The sequence below is a fragment of the Camellia sinensis genome, chromosome 6 (assembly GCF_055761805.1).
Source record: "Camellia sinensis isolate YWXY chromosome 6, ASM5576180v1, whole genome shotgun sequence".
Taxonomy (NCBI): domain Eukaryota; kingdom Viridiplantae; phylum Streptophyta; class Magnoliopsida; order Ericales; family Theaceae; genus Camellia; species Camellia sinensis.
The window spans coordinates 102,575,940-102,595,470 of NC_138966.1; positions in this window are offsets into that span (position 1 = coordinate 102,575,940).

A 19,531-nucleotide genomic window follows, 5' to 3' on the forward strand; every position below is an offset into this window, starting at 1 on the left:
TCTTCTTGCTTCTTATCCACACTTTTGTCACGTCTTTTCTCCTTGTTCTTGAGCTTTCGGCATTCTCGGTTCATGTGCCATTTCTCATGGCAATAATAGCACTCAATTTCTTTCTTTGAAAAAGAACCATCTCTTGATTTGTCATGGCTTTGATCATGACCATGAGGAGTCTTACTCCTCCCCCTTGTTTTGTTTCGGCCTTTCACAACAAATGCTTCTGAATGAGAGGAACCTGCTGATTTTCTTCTAGTTTCTTCATTCAACAGGCTACTAGTGACTTGGTCCATTGTGACAACTCCATTGGGCGCTGAATAACTAACGGTCACAACCAAAGTCTCCCAACTTTCGGACAAAGAACTAAGTAGCATCAAAGCCTGCAACTCATCATCAAAAACAATTTTCATAGAAGCAAGTTGGTTAACAATACTCTTTATTTCATTTAGATGTTCCGGAATAGGGCTGCCCTCTTTATATTTTAAATTAACCAACTTACGAAACATAAAAGCTTTATTTGTAGCTGATTCCCTCTCATTAAGGCCTTCTAATTTTTTTCATAAATCATGTGCTGAAGTTTCAGTAGCAACGTGATGAAACACACTATCATCAATCCATTGACGGATAACACCAACGGCTTTTTGATTAAGCCTATTCCATTCATCATCTTTCATATCCTCAGGTTTGCCACTATCACCCTCAATGGCTCTATACAAATCTTTACAAAATAATAAGTCCTCCATTTTAGTTTTCCAAGTTACCCAATTGTTTCCATTGAAGCTAGACATGTTTCCATTAAAGCTAGACATATGACCCACATTCCCCTCCATTGATTTACACAAATAAATAAACTCAAATAAAACGTAAGCTCTGATATCAATTGTTAGGAAAAATATATGATTCCCCACAAGTAAATCAATCAATGTGAATAGAAACTAATGCAGAAAAATTAAATCAAAAGCAACACGAGAATTTTACATGGTTCCCTCAATGTAAGGTACGTCCACGGGATCGAAATTCGATTCCACTATCAACCAAATAGTTTCCAAACAATTACAAACGAGACACGAATGGTCTCACAAAACCACCCTTAGGTGAATTCCAAATAATCATAAATAAAAAAGAGGAAAAACCTCACCAAATAGATGTGAAAAATCTAGAAATCCCCTAGATGTTGATTTGTGATTATGTATCAATTTTAAGCAGTAAACAACAATCTCAATCAAACAATCAAGACAAAACGACACAACGATTTTACGTGAAAAAACCACAATTGAACACCTCCAATTGTGATAAAAAAAATCACGGGCAACAGTCACAAAACAATCCACTAAGAAGATATAAAGGAATTACACAGGTATACTCTCAATTACCTAGCGAATCCACGCCCGAATTGAACCAACCCTTATGTGTCTCTTCCAACCCTGTCTTTACCTCGGAATTGTCTTGATGATGAGCCACTTCAGAATCTACCAAAGCTTCAGGCTCGTATTCTTCAGAATCCGCCGAAGAACAACTCTCTCTTTGTATAGAATTAAACAAACAATCCTTTGATGTAAACTTCTAAAACCATGAGTTGAATACTCAATGAAAACATCAAAAAAAAACTAGCAAAATATCCCCAGAGATAAACCTTAGAACCCAAAAAGAAGATCTGGAGAAGTAATCCTAGATTTGGATTGAAACATGTATTTATAGAAAACTGTCCCGCGATCTCCGCTCGAGTGTCGGATTGGCCGCTCGAGCGAACCCACGCTCGAGCGCGGAAAGTTCTGCTCGAGCGAAAAAAAAACAACATCCAGTATTTTTGCAGGCGAATAAACTTCTGGAACTCAGCATTCTCCGCTCGAGCGGGGGAATGTCCGCTCGAGCGGACAGGCAACTTGGAATGTATTTTTGCATTTTACATCGGGGGCGCTGCCCCTCGACCCCGCCTGGGCACTGCCCCGGACCCGCCAAGGGGCGCTACCCCCTCGACCCCCGCGAGCTGACCGGGCAGCTCGATCCTAGTCATAATCAGTGAAGTGGAAATCTTGAAAGCATTAACATCACAAACTTCTCTGCAAGGCACAATTCGGGTTGGATTCACATCTAACAACTCGTATGCTCACTGAAATAAAAATACGAATAAAATTACAACACAAAAGAGTTTTGTCAAACGGGATTGCCAAGAATAAAACCTAACAATCTCCCCCTTTGGCAATGCCGTGACAAAACACACCTAACAAATAAAATCCTAATCACCCCAACCCATTACAGTCAACAAAAGTCAACTTCTTTCTTAAGGTCATGATCTGCAAAACAATTATTAGTGCCACAATCTCCAAAACAACTATTAGTCTCACAAGAGTATAGGAAAAAGCAATAAACATATGACTAGATTATCTTGAAGCATGAGATGAAAAACATGAATAGATGAAAACTAAGACTCGTGAAAAACAACTCTCAAACAACAAAAACAAGATCATAAACCACACAAGCAATGATATGATGACACAAATACCAAGAACATGCAAGAAGGAAATAATTAACAAACAATGCATAGCAACATGCAAAACAACTAGCCAATCTCCCTTACCAAACAAATCAAAGTGAACCAAACTCCCCTTCACTAAAAGCAACCACAAACACTGAAAATAGTGAACAAGAAGAAAACGACAAAACAAAAAAATATGGTGGAGCAAGCAGAGAATTTCAGATTTGTACCTTAAAACACACAAGATTATCCAAGAAGCACAATTACTAGTAAACGCTATGTGCACAGTCTGTAGAAGATTCCTCATGAAAGAAAGTGATGCATTAGTGAAAAGCATAGATCCCATGAGAAAAGTGTGTGTGTGACTCTTGGAGTTCGACAAACACTAGATTTAATCCTAGTAGTGATCTGAAAGTTGGACCTCTGACAAGAGAAATTAAGCACAACTAAGGAAAGTCAAACTACTAGGAATCAATGGGTATTTGGTGAATAAAGGCGGAGACTCTCCCTCAATCAATGAATCCTTTATTTTATTTATTTTTTTTTTTTACATCTTTTTCTTTTCTTTCTTTTGCACATTTTTTCTTTTCTTTTTCTTCTTTTTCTTTTTCTTTTGCACACTCATTGGCGGCTACACGCTCAAGAGTATGGAAACCGAACCAGAGAAGCATGAAAATGATAAGGATGGCCTGGTTTGTGACTCTGAGGTAACCTTTTCCTCATGGCTGGACTACAAAGAATAGAGGGGAAAGCCGTGGAGATGCAAAAAGATGGAAGGTGGTTAAGAGACTCAACATCACCCATGATATGCTAGTATAGGTCAATTCCTCTAGAAACGCAAAAGATCAATGACAGAAGTCCATAGAAAAAAAATAATCACTAAGGCGGAAAACTCCAAAGTTTGACAATCCAAGAGTGTGTACAGAATGAGACATACTAATCAAAGAATACACACTCCAAAATGAGTAATGACCATAGAAAGCACACACATATTAATATGTAATGGATATTCTCATCAATTCCAATGTGCACCAAGGACTATACAAAAATTTCAAGCTTGCAAAACCATACTAAGAAAATCTTTTTGATTTTTTTTTTTTTTTTAACAAAGCAAGACAAAAAAACGAACATGCACACATTTTTTTCTCATTAAAAAAAACACACAGAAACCTAAAAACTAAAACAAATAAACAAATTAACATAAGTCAAGTTTTCTCACCCAAACCGCTTTGGTATAAACAAAGTTGTGAGCATTGCGGTTCTTGGGAGGTGTCTTGACGTTGTGGTTTCCTTCCCCTTCAATGAGAACCCGTCCTGACATGGTTTCCAACTTCCTATTCCTAGAGCTAGGCAAATGCAAACTCGCTCCATGTTTGGTCTCAAGCACATCAAAATAACGAGGTCTAATATGACCCTTAACCTTATTACCACCAATGAAGTGTCTTCTACCCCACGAGATGTTAGAATTTCTTTCGTCTCGATGAAACACTCTCCCAAGCAACTTATAACAATAAGGGCGAATATGACCATGCATACCACAATGATGACAAATAAACACAGGGTGTACACGGTGTACCTTTTTTTCTTTGACCTTACCAACTCTAGGAGGTTTGAGAAGTCCATCCTTATGATGAATTTTTTGTTCTCCCTTTCCTTGAGTTCTTGTATCATGAGATGTAGATACATTCTGTTTTTGCTCTTTGTTATCACCAAAGCCAATGCCACTCTTGTCAGAACAAATTTGTTGAGACCTAATGATATTGTCCAAAGTCTTTGATCCTCTGTTCCAAAGACCAATGGTAGCCATAGCACACTTGAGTTCTTCCTCTTTCTTGATCATTAGTTCTTCCAAAGCAACTTGAGACATCTCGAGAGTTTCAATTTTTTCTTCATATGTTGCATAGATTTGTTGTAGTTCATTCCTCTCTGTCTCACAAGTCAAGAGTTTTACACACAGAGCTTGTCGATCATTAGAAATCTTAAGGGCATCATTCCTAGCCTCGGAAATCTCTTTCTTTAATTTGACATTCTCACTTTCACATGCTTTGAGTTTCATAGTGAGTTTGTCATTCAATTTGGATAACTTAAGAGATTCCTTATACAACTTTTCATAAGCTTGCTCAAGCTCTTCATCATCATTTCCCAAGGATTCATCATTAGTGGCATTCTCAACCGAGCTCTTCGGATACTCTGTTCGTCCTTCAGTTTCAGAAGCCGCCATGAAAGCAAGGAATTGTTTATGTCCCTCTTCGCCTTGATCTTCGTTGTCACTTTTATCTTCATCAGATTCTGATTCATCATCCCAAGTGATGGCGAGGGCTTTCTTCTTCTTCAAACGAGTGGGGCATTCTGAAGCAAAGTGGCCATATCCTTGACATTCATAGCATTGGACTCTTTCAGAGTTCCCTCATATCTTTCCTTTCTCCTTCTTGGCTATAGAATTAATTTTGAGTTTATCTTTGCCTTTAGATTTATGAGTATGAGTAGATTCCAAAAGATTAGGATTTTTTTTCAAAAAAGATTTTTTAAATTGTTTAACAAAAGCAGCCATAATCTTGGAATCTATCTCACAATCCTCATCAGAATCCTCTCCAACTCTATGAGCACTACTAAAAGCAATATCTTTTTGTTTCTTTTTGAAATTCCTATGTGCCTCATAAGTTTGAAGATTTCCAACCAACTGATCCAGCTTGAGGTTGTCAACATCTTGAGCCTCCTCAATAGTCGTAACTTTTGGTTGGAACCGATTGGGCAAGGATCTCAAAATTTTTCCCATAACTTTGGATTCTGGTATTTTTTCACCTAAATTGAAGCTGAAATTTATAATGTCACTCAACTTCGCATAAAATTCATCAAAGGTCTCACTATCTTTCATTGAAAGGTTTTCGAAACTAGACGTGAGCCTTTGAAGTTTTGAGCGTTTAACAGAAGGAGTGCCCTTATGAATAGTTTGTAAGATATCCCAAGCCTCTTTTGCGACTTCACAATTGCAAATTCGACTAAACTCTTCAAGTGTGATAGCACAAAAGAGAGAATTGATAGCTTTAACTATTTTGGTAATCAATTGTGTCCCACTTTTCAATTGGTTGGAAAGTTACTCCATCAACGGTAATTGTTGGTTCGGTCCACCCATTCATGATAGATTGCCAAACTTTTTCATCTATAGATTTCAAAAACGATCTCATCCGAGCTTTCCAAAAAGAATAATTGGATCCGTCAAGTAGGGGTGGTCGAACAATAGAATTTCCCCCACGAATTGAATCCATTATCACAAATCAAACAAGATCTTGCTCAAAAGTTTTAAAAAACAAACAAACAACCTGCTCTGATACCAATTGAAAAATCTAGAAATCTCCTAGATGTTGATTTGTGATTATGTATTAATTTTAAGCAGTAAACAACAATCCCAATCAAACAATCAAGACAAAATGACACAACGATTTTACATGAAAAAACCACAATTGGGCACCTCCAATTGTGATAAAAAAAATCACGGGCAACAGTCACAAAACAATCCACTAAGAAGATATAAATGAATTACACAGGTATACTCTTAATTACCTAGCGAATCCACGCCCGAATTGAACCAACCCCTATGTGTCTCTTCCAACCCCGTCTTCACCTCGGAATTGTCTTAACGATGAGCCACTTCAGAATCCACCAAAGCTACAGGCTCGTATTCTTCAAAATCCACCGAAGAACAACTCTCTCTTTTGTATAGAATTAAACAAACAATCCTTTGATGTAAACTTCTAAAACCATGAGTTGAATACTCAATCAAAACATCAAAGAAAACTAACAAAATATCCCCAGAGATAAACCTTAGAACCCAAAAAGAAGATCTGGAGAAGTAATCCTAGATTTGGACTGAAACATGTATTTATAGAAAACTGTCCCGCGATCTCGGCTCGAGCGTCGGATTGGCCGCTCGAGCGGACCTACGCTCGAGCGCGGAACGTTCCGCTCGAGCGGGAAAAAATAGCATCCAGTATTTTTACAGGCGAATAAACTTCTAGAACTCAGCATTCTCCGCTCGAGCGGGGGAATGTCCGCTCGAGCGGACAGGCAACTTGGAATGTATTTTTGCATTTTGCTTCGGGGGCGCTGCCCCTCGACCCTGCCTGGGCGCTGCCCTGGACCCGCCAAGGGGCGCTGCCCCCTCGACCCCCCCGAGCTGACCGGGCAGCTCGATTCCCGTCATAATCAGCAAAGTGGCAATCTTGAAAGCATTAACATCACAAACTTCTCTGCAATGCACAATTCGGGTTAGATTCGCATATAACAACTCATATGCTCACTGAAATAAAAATGCGAATAAAATTACAACACAAAGGAGTTTTGTCAAACGGGATTGCCAAGAATAAAACCTAACAAGATGAATCAAAATCTTCAGAACCAAGTTGTAGAAGACCCAAAATCTGAATCAAACTAGCATCAAATCAAAGATGCTATGGTTCAAAAACAAACCCTTGGAAATTGAATCCACACAGCAACCATTCTCTCACAGAAAAAAGGTTACACTCGAAGCACTGTCTTCCACAAAACCAATTCGCTGCCGTTACGCCCTCTGTTTTTCCAAGGACTAAAACAATATATATATATATATATATATATTATTGAATCTTAGGTTTTGTAATCAAACCCTAATTGTTACCAAACTGAATTAGGTCTCTCAAAATTAGATATAATATATATATAATATATTATACCTAAACCAAACCAAACCAAACCAAATTAGAATTCTTTAATCAAAACCAATTGAGTTCCAAACTCCACTAAGGAGGTATATTCAACAAGAGAGAGATGGGAAAGATCACCCATAAAGGTATCATTATTTTTTTATTTTTTTTATTTTTTATTTTTTGTGGAAGGGAAATCGGCCTAGCCTATACAAATTTGGGACCAGTTTGTTCGTTTATGTTGAATTTGGGAGGAAAGAAAATATTAGGGTTTATTAAAATTGAAGATGCAAAACGCTGTATTAGGTTGACAATGTCCAACTTTGAAGCATGAATAAAGTTAGGCCATTTACAAATGGTTTGGTCAAGGGAATCAAAATCTTGCTTCCTCTATTCTCATTGTTTCTTTTATATTGATTGGCCAATCACAAATGTTTGGTAAAAGAGCATTTATTTGGGACTCAGACAAATTGCAAGATAAATTGGCCAAGTAAAAGGTCCTTTTTTATTAAAAAAAAGAAGAAGCTAGGGTCCTAAAATTAGGGTTTTAAAATTTATCTAGAATAGATATGAATGGTGAAAATCAAATTAATCAGATGTGGGGTTCAAAATGAATTTGAACTATTAATTCATATTTTTGAGTAAATTTTACATAAATAATTCTAAATTTGTAATGTTGCTGTTTTTTACTATATATATGCATGCCTTTTCAGTTTGAACTTGTAACAATTGTACTTGTGTTTGATTTAATTTTGGAATCATGATTTCAATTAAAAAATTTAAAAATTATTTTCAAAACTCATAACTAAATATTCAATTCAAAACTCTATTTTTTTTTAAATATCTTATTTTATTTTTTTATTTAAAATTATATTTATATTTTTATTTTTTTGAAAAAATATTTTTTTTTTAATTTTTGAAGAAAAATATTTTTTATTTTTTTATTTTTTGAAAAAAACATTTTGTTATTTTTTTAAGTATTGGCCATATAATTTTTTATGATTTAGATATATATGGATGATTAAAATTTTTAAAAAATTTAAAATGTAAAAAGTAAATCAAGAATAATCAAAAAAAAATTTAAAAAAATTTAAAACATTTAAAAAATAAAATAAAATATTTAAAATAAAAAAATATATTTAAAATAAAAATTATATATTTAAAATATGTATAAAAAAAATACAGTGCACAAATGTAATAAATGCAACACACATTAAAAAAAATACATATATATATATATATATATTTACAATAAAAAATATTTACCCTAAAAAAATAAAATTAAGAAAATTTTCAGAGATTTAAAAAAAATAAATCCAAAATATTTTAAAATACAACTCAAAACTTTTTTCAAACTTATAACCAAACAAATTTTTTTTTTTTTTTTCAAAACTCATTTCAAAAATTGAAAATTTAAAACTCAAATCATAATTTCAAAACAGAGCCAAGTAGTTATGGTATGATATGCTATATTTTACATAATTAACAATTGATATGGTCTATTTAACTATTGACTGACCCAAATAATTACAAATCGTAATTCCATCACTACATTAATCTCTCTCTTTTTATTTATTATTTGTAATTAGGGAAATTTGGCTATAAACCCCCCTTATCTTCCTTTTATTGTTAAAAAGACTAAGAAAAAAATTATACTTTTAAAACCCCCTCATAATTATAAAGTCTTATATAAAGGACAAAATTTATTATTTAAATATTTTGTCAGACTATTATACCCTCAATTAAATCTTCCCTAATCACAATCTCAATCTCTCAAGCTTCGTCTGATACAACTATTGCATATACATAGATGATGACTCCATGGCTAGGGTTTCAAAGGAGATCTGGTCGGAGTGACCAGATCTGGTAGCAAATGCCTCCATAGAAACAATAAGAAGATCAAAATAGCAAAAGTTCATCCTCAATCAATGGCTTCGTTGTTTGCACCTAAGGAATAAACTCTTTGTCTCAAGATCTGAATAAGCTCTTTGGAGATTTGAAAGCTAGGGTTTCGGAGCAGATGAGAGAGATTCGGAGTGTGGTGGAGATGGCTCAATTGGAAGCGGAGAAGAAACATGATGAGGTTGTTGATGAGATGCTTGCGATGTTGAATGCGAAGGCTGAAGCTTCGAGATTGAAAGAAGTTTTGAACACATGTATTATTTTCATTGAGATTTGTGATTGTTGATGGAGTTTTAGAAGTGTTTCTTCTCAATTAGATATGTTGATTTGTTGATTAATTTATTTTGTTTTTGTTTGTTTGTTTGTTTTTTTTTTATTTATTTTTGTTGTTTTTGATCTAATTTCATTTTGCTCTGTTTTTTTCATTTGACAGAACCAGAGTAAGAATAAAATTTTACTCTATATGAAAGTAAAATTTTACACTCTGAAACTAAAGTAAAATTTTACTCAGTATGAAAGTAAAATTTTACTCTGTATGAAAGTAAAATTTTACTCTGTATGAAAGTAAAATTTTACACTCTAAAACTAAAGTAAATTTTACTCTGTATGAAAGTAAAATTTTACTCTGTATGAAAGTAAAATTTTACTCTGAAACTAAAGTAAAATTTTACTCTGTATCAAAGTAAAATTTTACTCTGAAATACATAGTGAAGATGGCTTAATAGAAGAGCTGATAGATATGAGGGTAATATAGTAAAAGAAACAAGTTTAAAAATATCAGAGAGTTTTGAAAGTACTTATATAATTCTTGTCATTTTGAAAGACAAATTAGATAGTGAGGGGCTATCACCAAATCCCCCTTGTAATTAATGTATCATATATTATAATAAATTTAGGTGTTTTTTAATAGTACCCACCTTATTTCCTTAGACTTTCACCATTTTTATTTATTTCTTATTAGAATATTATCCTAACATCAATTTTTAATTTTGTTCTCATTCCTAATTTTCCTAACCTAAATCCTAACACTAACTTCATCCCCACTATAATACATTTAGGTGGCTCTTAATAGTACCCACCTTATTTCCTTAGACTTTCACCATATTTTATTTACTTCTTATTAGAATATTATCCTAACATCAATTTTTAATTTTGTTCTTATTCCTAATTTTCCTAACCTAAATCCTAACACTAACTCCATCCCTACTAGCTTCAACCGCCACCATGCCCTGCCATCTTTAGCTTCAGTGGTCCTCTCTCGTCCATCTCCTTCCTTGTCTGTCCCAACCAGTCCCTTCTTGAAAAAAATAAATACATAGATCTAAAAAATATAAAATTGTAACTCGAAGTTGAAAAAATTCAAAAAATATGCAACAATAAATTCCAAAAAAAGCTATCTTTAGTTTTAACCAAATGAAACTTATTTATCGCATAATCAAAATCACTTTAGATAATGAGCTAACCGTACAATAGACATCCCCAGGTGTACCATTGTCTAACTCAAATAAAAAGAGTAATGTTAGAGACTCAAAAGTTCTATCAAAAATTCTACCAAATGTCTCACATAGGTGTAGGACTCACACCATCATACCCATGTGAGACATTTAATAGAACTTTTAAATTTTTAATTGTGGGGACATAATTTTTGAATGACAACACGTGGCCAAGGTGTCACCGAAGTGCCAACCGAGGTGCCACGTGTCCTGGTCATGATGCCGAGGTAATCTCGGCTAGGCCGAGGTTATCTGCGAGAATACCAGAATCCAAGATAAGCGGATAAGGGACAAGAGTCCTAGAATGGGAGAAGACTTCATTTTGGGTAAAGATAAGACTCTTAGAGAGTTTATCTTAATCCTACTGGGAGTCCAAGAGTAGCAGTAATCCTAAGTCCATTAGAGCTAGGCTTCTATTGGGACTAGGATTGTGTTGGCTATAAAAGGGAGGCACCCCCATGGGTCTAAGGTATGCTTTTGATATTCTGTCTAGTGAGTTAAGCACTATTGGTTATCTTTAAGAGATAACTGACTTGATCGTCGGAGTGCCCTCGGGTGGACGAGCCACCGCCGCAAACTCTTCTTTTTGTTGCAGGTCGTTCGGCCTTAGTGAGCAGATCCTAGATTCCAGAAGGCAAGATCTCGGCCCAAATGATTAAATCCAAGAAGAGAAAAGCACAGCCTAAGTTAAAGACTTTTTTCCACAAAGGAGTAGGTGGAAGCCATGTAGAGGGCTGGAGAATGATGCTTGGGAGTTGGAATTTTCAAACCGAGATTATGTTTAACACTTGTTGAAACTTGAGAAAAGTTTACAAGTTGAAGTTAAACCGAGATCATGTTTAACACTTGTTGAAACTTGAGAAAAATTTACAAATTGAAGTTAAACCGAGATTATGTTTAACACTTGTTGAAACTTAAAAAGTTTACAAGTTGAAGTTAAACCGAGATTATGTTTAACACTTGTTGAAACTTAAAAAGTTTACAAGTTGAAGTTAAACCGAGATCATGTTTAACACTTGTTGAAACTTGAGAAAAGTTTACAAGTTGAAGTTAAACCGAGATCATGTTTAACACTTGTTGAAATTTTGAGAAAAGTTTACAAATTGAAGTTAAACCGAGATCATGTTTAACACTTGTTGAAGTTTTGAGAAAAGTTTACAAATTGAAGTTAAATCGAGATCATATTTAACACTTGTTGAAACTTGAGAAAAGTTTACAAGTTGAAGTTAAACTGAGATCACGTTCAACACTTGTTGAAACTTGAGAAAAGTTTACAAGTTGAAGTTAAACCGAGATTATGTTTAACACTTGTTGAAACTTGAGAAAAGTTTACAAGTTGAAGTTAAATCGAGATCACGTTCAAACACTTGATTGAAACTTGAGAAAGGTTTACAAATTGAAGTTAAACCGAGATCACGTTTAACACTTGTTGAAACTTGAGAAAAATTTACAAGTTGAAATTAAACCAAGATCTCGTTCAACACTTGTTGAAATTTTGAGAAAATTTACAAGTTGAAGTTAAAGCCGAGGTAATGTTATAAGAAGACTGATTTAACACTTGTTGAAATTTTGAGAAAATTTACAAGTTGAAGTTAAAGTCGAGGTTATGTTATAAGAAGACTGATTTAAACACTTGTTGAAATTTTGAGAAAATTTACAAGTTGAGATTAAGCTAGGATTACGAGTGAAAGAAGTATCTATGCACGATTACCACGTGGCCAAGACTTGGAAGATAATGGAAGACAGAAGTCTTAAGAAATAAAAAAGTGGCGAGTTTTGAGCAAACACTTGAGAAAACATTTGTTACAATGTTTTCAAGTGTTAAGCCAAGACCGAGATAAACAAGACTAGAAGTTGTGTCCGAGGTATTTTACCCCGAAGAGATTACACAGTGAAGGTGTACCTTGAAGACATGCAAATTATTTTAAGTATAGAATGCATTCAGAAAAGGAAAGAAGGCACTTTGGCCTAAACATTGAAGAATGATTGTACAGATTACAAAAGTGGCACGTCGGCCAAATTAAAGCTTACATTGTTTCAAAAGTAAGAAAAGAGTACTAAGTACAAAGAAAAAAAATCATAAACGAAACTACTCGGCGTTGGCAATGGAAACTACACGGCGTTGGCAACGGACTATGTCTCACCCCCAGAAGACAGCTAGGAAGACTTCCCGGCAACCTTCTCAGCCTCGAGCTCAGCTCCGGCCTCTTGTAGAGTCTGGTCAATGCTCTTCTTGGTGATAGACGCGTCAGATGTGGGCTTCTCAGGAATAGCGTCTTTGAGACCTCATCCCCTTCATCCTGAGTCAAGTCGAAGACTTGCTCATTCAGAGTTGAAGACTTGGCCTCATCAACTTCTTCATTTCTTCTCGACCTCAGTCTGATCCTCGGACTCAGCTTCGTCTTCAGACTAGCTTGGAGATGAAGGGAATGACAGGACGAGGTTGCCAGCATTCTTGAGAGGAGAATCCCTAGGGACAGGAGCAGACGGATATGTTCAAACATGGCAAACAAGCAGAGACAACAAGGTATGAAACTAAAGAGGGGGAAAAAGGAATAACTCGCCAAAGAAAATGAAGCCGGTGTTCAGTATGTCGAAGTCAGATGACGGTAGCAATCGGAAAGGATCAGCAAAAGCTTCACCGGAGGAAAAGAATGAAAGTGGTTGCAGAGCTTAAGAGCTTGAAACATGGCAGATTTGGGAGAATAAAAAGAAAGAGAGTCTAGGGACACAGATAGAAATGAAATGGTTTCGTTGGAATTAAAAATCCCGACATGCCCATGCTGACGTCAGACGGAGGGGGGCAGAACTGATGCGACACAATGGGGGCGTGATTGGTATGTTCCAAATTTGATGATGATCTCTAATGATAGTGTGATCTCTGTTGCGATGTTGAACTTGGATGAGAAAGAACATGATGATTCTTGGTTCTTAATTCTTGATAAGTGGACATATGAGTCCTAAATTCTTGGCGCCGGCAAGCCATGAACTCAGCTGGAGAAGTACATGTATAGGTTCCATCACCTCAGGATGCCGAGGTAATAGAACCTAGGGGGCAGTTGTGGGGACATAATTTTTGAATGACAACATGTGGCCGAGGTGTCACCGAAGTGCCAGCCGAGGTGTCACGTGTCCTAGTCATGACGCCGAGGTAATCTCGACTAGGCCGAGGTTATCTGCGAGAATACCAGAATCTGAGATAAGCGGATAAGAGACAAGAGTCCTAGAATGGGAGAAGACTTCAGTTTGGGTAAAGATAAGACTCTTAGAGAGTTTATCTTAATCCTACTGGGAGTCCAAGAGTAGCAGTAATCCTAAGTCCATTAGAGTTAGGCTTCTATTAGGACTAGGATTGTGTTGGCTATAAAAGGGAGGCACCCCCATGGGTCTAAGGTATGCTTTTGATATTCTGTTTAGTGAGTTAAGCACTATTGGTTATCTTTGAGAGATAACTGACTTGATCGTCGGAGTGCCCCCGCGTGGACGAGCCACCGCCGCAAACTCTTCTTTCTGTTGCAGGTCGTTCGGGCTTAATCTATTCTGCCGATGCTCTCCAGTTGGGTACCTGTTTGGCAGTGTGGTCAGAAAATCACCCACACACTAATATTTTTGAAATAAAAAACAAAGGTTTCTATCCGCTCCATAATTGAGGACACAAACAAAGCCTTGATCAACAGAAACAAATGACAAAAAAAAAGATGAAAATAGCATCACATATTTGTGTTTTGTATTATAAAAAAATAATAATAACAATATTACAAATTCAGATTTAACTATCTAAAAATTACTGAGAACTATCATTTTATAGTTTAAATTTATTTTACATATGGATTCTACATTATAAATTTAATTTTCACCACAAAATAATTTTGATTCCTGACTTCTAAAAAAAAAATGAAACGACATAAGTGTGACAATAACGACATATAATATTTACAGGGGATTACTCCGTTAGTGCCCAACAAAGTCAGTCATCTTAGTTTTTCAAAAAATAAAAGTCAAAACATAGAATAGAAGAGCCTGCTCTATTCTATTGCTCCAGACAGAAGTAAGTTCTTCTCTCCTCCAATGGAGAGGTTATTCATTGTTCTTGTGACATGGTCAAGTTGCCTTATGTCGAGAAATTATTTTTTGCCCCTGGGATGGTTAGGTGATATTTTATGTTCATTAATTAAAATTATGGGATTCAATATTTTTCATTAGATTTGTACAGAATAACTTGACAATGTGTCAAGTGATAAATAATGTAGAGCCATATTCTAAGACATCCAAATAATCACTCCCTTATGCCTCAAGAAGGTCATGATGGGTGCAGGGATATGATGTATAATTTTATATTGACACATAATAAAATAGTAAGAGACATGACAATTAAAATTTGATCGATGACTAGAAACTTCAATAGTAGCCCAGAAAACCAGCAACACCCTATACCAACTCAATCAACTCTGCAGTAGCCCCAAATTTGATTAGAAACCTCATTCCAAAATTAGCTCTAAGAAATAGCCCCACAGCACTAAACATCCTTCCAAAATTAGCAACAAACCCAGGACGCAGCCTAGAAAAAGCCAGCAGTAAACCTCTCACCAGCAGTAGGCCAGCAGCAACATTAACTAGATTCACTCCATTCCTGCAGCAGCAACACCCTGTTACACACAATAGCACACCTGCTCCAGATTAGAGACTAAATCATGAACTGAATATTTCAACTCTTTCAAATTAGCTTTTGCCCACATAGCAACTCTGACCTTTACCAACTCAACCAACTCTCCAAAATCTGGCATTGCCTCTTTAAACAGACACTCATTCTTGAGTTTCCGCACAGACCACATCAAAGCTAATGGGACTACCTTCCACATTTCCTTCACTTGAACCTTACATTTTGTACCTGACCACCAATGCAAAATAGCCTCCACAAAGCCAGGGATGACCCAATTCAAATTCCACTATTTGACAATATCAGCCCAAACTCTCCAAATCATATGACAATGTAGTAACACATGATTCATGGACTCCACTTCAGATTTACAAAACACACACGAAGTGTTGGCATTAGGATTCAACACTCCAATCCTAAGCAAGAAATCTGAGGACTTAAACCTTCCTCTCTAAGCTAACTAACTCAGAAATTGCACTTTGGGGGGGGAGAGGGGCTATATTACTACAAATGCTCTTTGTAATTATAATTTCAGGCCCTTTGGATGATTTCACCCAATTCCAAACTGATGCCATAGTAAAAGAGCCAGAGGAGTATGCCAGCCAGGACCAAGAATCATCAATCAATGCATTCAGATTAGGTGCTATCTGCAGCAAATCATACTACTTCAGTACTTTCTCCTCTTCCCAAGCAAACAGAGCCCTTCTAAAAGCTAACTTCCAGTCTTTACCCTCATATTTCCTTTGGAAAAAATACAACAGTGAACCATCTTTCTCAAATGACAATGAGAACAATCTGGGAAAGACTTTGCACAGACTCTAATTGTTAAACCAACTATCAACCCAAAACTGCATCCTTTTACCATTACCCACCACTGTTTTAATGTTATTCCAAAAGAATTCACTTAAGGCAGGATTAGATGAATTAATTGACAATACGTCCTACCACAAAGAAGACAACAAACCTGGATCCACTGATAGTGGACTCCATTTGCCACCAATCCCTCCATACTTACTACATAGCGCTTGTTTCCACAATGCATTCTCCTTTCTTCCATACCTCTACCACCACTTTAATAGTAGGCAATCCTTTACCTCCCTAAGATTCCAAACCTCTAATCCTCCTTGAATCTTTCTCAAGCAAACCTCCTTCTAACTAACTAGATGTGCTTTTCTCCTCACTTCAGATCCTCTCCAGAGAAAATTAGATTGAATTGTATCAATTGATCTTGCAATACCCACTGGCATTTTAAACAAGGATAACAAATAAACAGGTAAATTTGACATCACTGATCTTATCAAGGTTAATCTCCCTGTAAAAGACAAGCACCTTCTCTTCCATAAAGCTAACTTCTTCTTGAACTTTTCCACCACAGGCTACTAGGTACTCTTTCCGTAACGACCGCAAAACGTGTATAAGGAATTATCGTTATTTACCTATGGGTTAATGTGCTTTAATGCGATTATATCTTTTGAATTGAAGCATTATCTGTTGAGCTACGACTTTAAAACTAGAATTAACGATCTTTTTGGGTTCAAAAATCGGAATTGAGTACGTAGATATGTGAATAGGAATTTTTAGAGCTATTTGGGAAAATTAATTGGAAATTTATTTCGTCTGATTTGCTAAGGTGTGTTTGGGTGGTTAACTTTGCACTGCAAATTGAAAGCCTTAGAGGCTTCAGAAACCATAACAGAGTACATAATTATAATCAGCGTAATTTTTAGAGTCATCTGGAAAGTTTAATTGAAATTTGATTTCGTACGATTCTTAAGAGTGTGTTTGGCCCTCCCTAATTGTGATAAGCTTATATATGGTTATATATATGTGATATATAAGTGAACTCATCGTCTTTGAGCCAAAAATATCTAAGAGAGAGGGAGAGGACCGTGAGAGAGGAAGAGAGACAAAGCTTCTCTAGGAGAGAAAGAGAGAGCTCAACATTCATGGGGGTTTGAAGACAATTGAAGAAAGAGAAAGAAGATCAACCATGGAAGCTTGGAGAAATTGAAGAGAGCTATGAGAAGGGCAAGGATTGAACTAAGGTATGGAGGTCTATCTTAAATCCTTATGTTTAATGTATCAATTTCATGAAATCATTATGATATTGGAAAATTTGAACCCATTTGGATGAGGGTTGTATGTATGTATTTAATTGAACTACATCTAAGGAGTTAGAATTTGAGTTATATGATTTTTTTTATGATTGGAGCTCAACCTTATGAATATCATATGAAATGAACCTTAGATTGTCCAAAGAATAAGATCAAGCAAGAATCAAGTATAATTGTGGGTTGTGTTTTGAGAACTTTGAAGATTATGAAAGATAAAGCTTTGATCTTGAACATTGAGGCAAAAATTGATTTGTTTGAAATGGAATTACACTTGATTAATGTTAGTTTATCATATTGTGGTGTAACTTTACATGTTTTGGGGTGATTAGAGTTAAAATCTAGCTTAAAAAGTGGAAAAACAAGTGTTAGAGCCAACAAACTTTTTCGAACGGAAAAACTGACCCAGAGCTGCACGTGCGGCGGGGCTTCCCGCGCGTGCGGCGGGGCATTTCCAGATTCTGCTAAAAAAACACGTGTTCCCGCACATGCGGCCAAGTTTCCCGCACGTGCGGGACAATCCTGTTTCAGCCAACTTCAAATAAGCATATCTCTTACATCCGGACTCCGTTTTAAGTGATTCTTGAGCCTAAACTCAAGCCCTAGAAGTCTAGTTTCTATTGGTGGTGGTATCACTCCCAAATTCTTAGTACACAAATAGATATACCTAAATTAGTGAAGGTTGTTCACTTTCTGTCCAACCATTTCATGTTATTTTCTCACCTAACCCAATTCCCTTCCATTTCTTCCTATTTTTCCTTGATATGAATTATGGTCCATTGAAGACCTGTGAGTTTAGAACCACCATAACTAATTGATCAAAGAGAATAAGTAAGGGATCGGTTATAATCTCATATTATGTTTTGTACATTGTGTTTGTAGGTCAAGACGAGAACATCGTCCTATTACTATCAAAAGCCCATCACTGTGAGTCATAGTAGTGTAACGATATATTTTAATTACTTCTTGTGCTAATGATTTATATATCGTTGTTTGAGAATGACATATACTAATGATATTGTTCTTTGATTGAATTAACGGACATGATTGAACGATGGCATCGATATGAACCTAAGATCATTCTGTTCTTATTAATAAAAGTAGGCCCAAGGCCGTTCTGCATTACATGTGGGTGTGAATTGTTTATGACTCATGGCCCTAAGGCCGAGGGAGATGGAAACATGCCGATGTTCCATCTACCCTATAATGATATGAATCATATATGATTAATGGCTCTAACGCCAAGGGAGTTAGAGACATGCCGATGTTCCATCTTCCCTGCATTGCTCTGGACAGCTGTCATTATGTTGGGCCTAAGGCCGTTTTGTATCAAACATAGGCCCGAGGCCGTTCTGTATTACATGTGGGCCTAAGGCCGTTTCGTATCAAACATGGGCCCAAGGCCGTTCTATATTACATGTGGCCTGAGGCCGTTTTGAAATATGGTAATGGATAAGACCTGTGTGTGGTTTGATATATGTATATTTATATTCTCCAAGGCTATGCTTATTAACTTAACCTCCTTACATTGCTATTATTCACCGAGTCTTGCTCACTCCGTTATAATGTACATTTATGTAAGTGAGCCATTGGGAAACCAACACTAGAATTGTATCGAGGTTCGTCTCTTTATCAAGCCGCCGGGTTACGCCTCCGTGTTGAGGCTTTAATTTTGTATTGGAGAATTATGTGGTTCAATGAGTCCTATGTAAGCGTGTGTGAGATCTATATAAATTCTGTGATCGTATATGTAAATATGGAAATGTATTTGAATGCTTAAATTTATTTAAGTCATCATGTATGCACAAGCTCAATGGACGTTATCTTTATATTGATATTTGCTTCCGCTTCAGGCCCCGTATTTGGAATAAGTATTCGTAAAATTTTGTTTTGAGGCCTATGTGTAGGCCAGTCATGGACCAAACTTTTAGGAGCGGGTTTGGGTCGTGACACTTTCTCCTTGGATTTGCTCCTAAAGGCATACCTAGATATTTCAAAGGCAGCTTCTTACTATGGCAATTGAATCTTTTTGCAAACTCCTTCACTAAATCATCATAAACACCTATCCCACACACTTGACTTTTGTGGAAATTAATTTTAAGTTCTGACATTATCTCAAAACATCTTAGAATTCTCTTGATAGCAATTATTTCCTCCCAGTTTGCTTAACAAAATATGATAGTATCATCTGCAAACTGAAGGTGAGATAATTTCTCTAA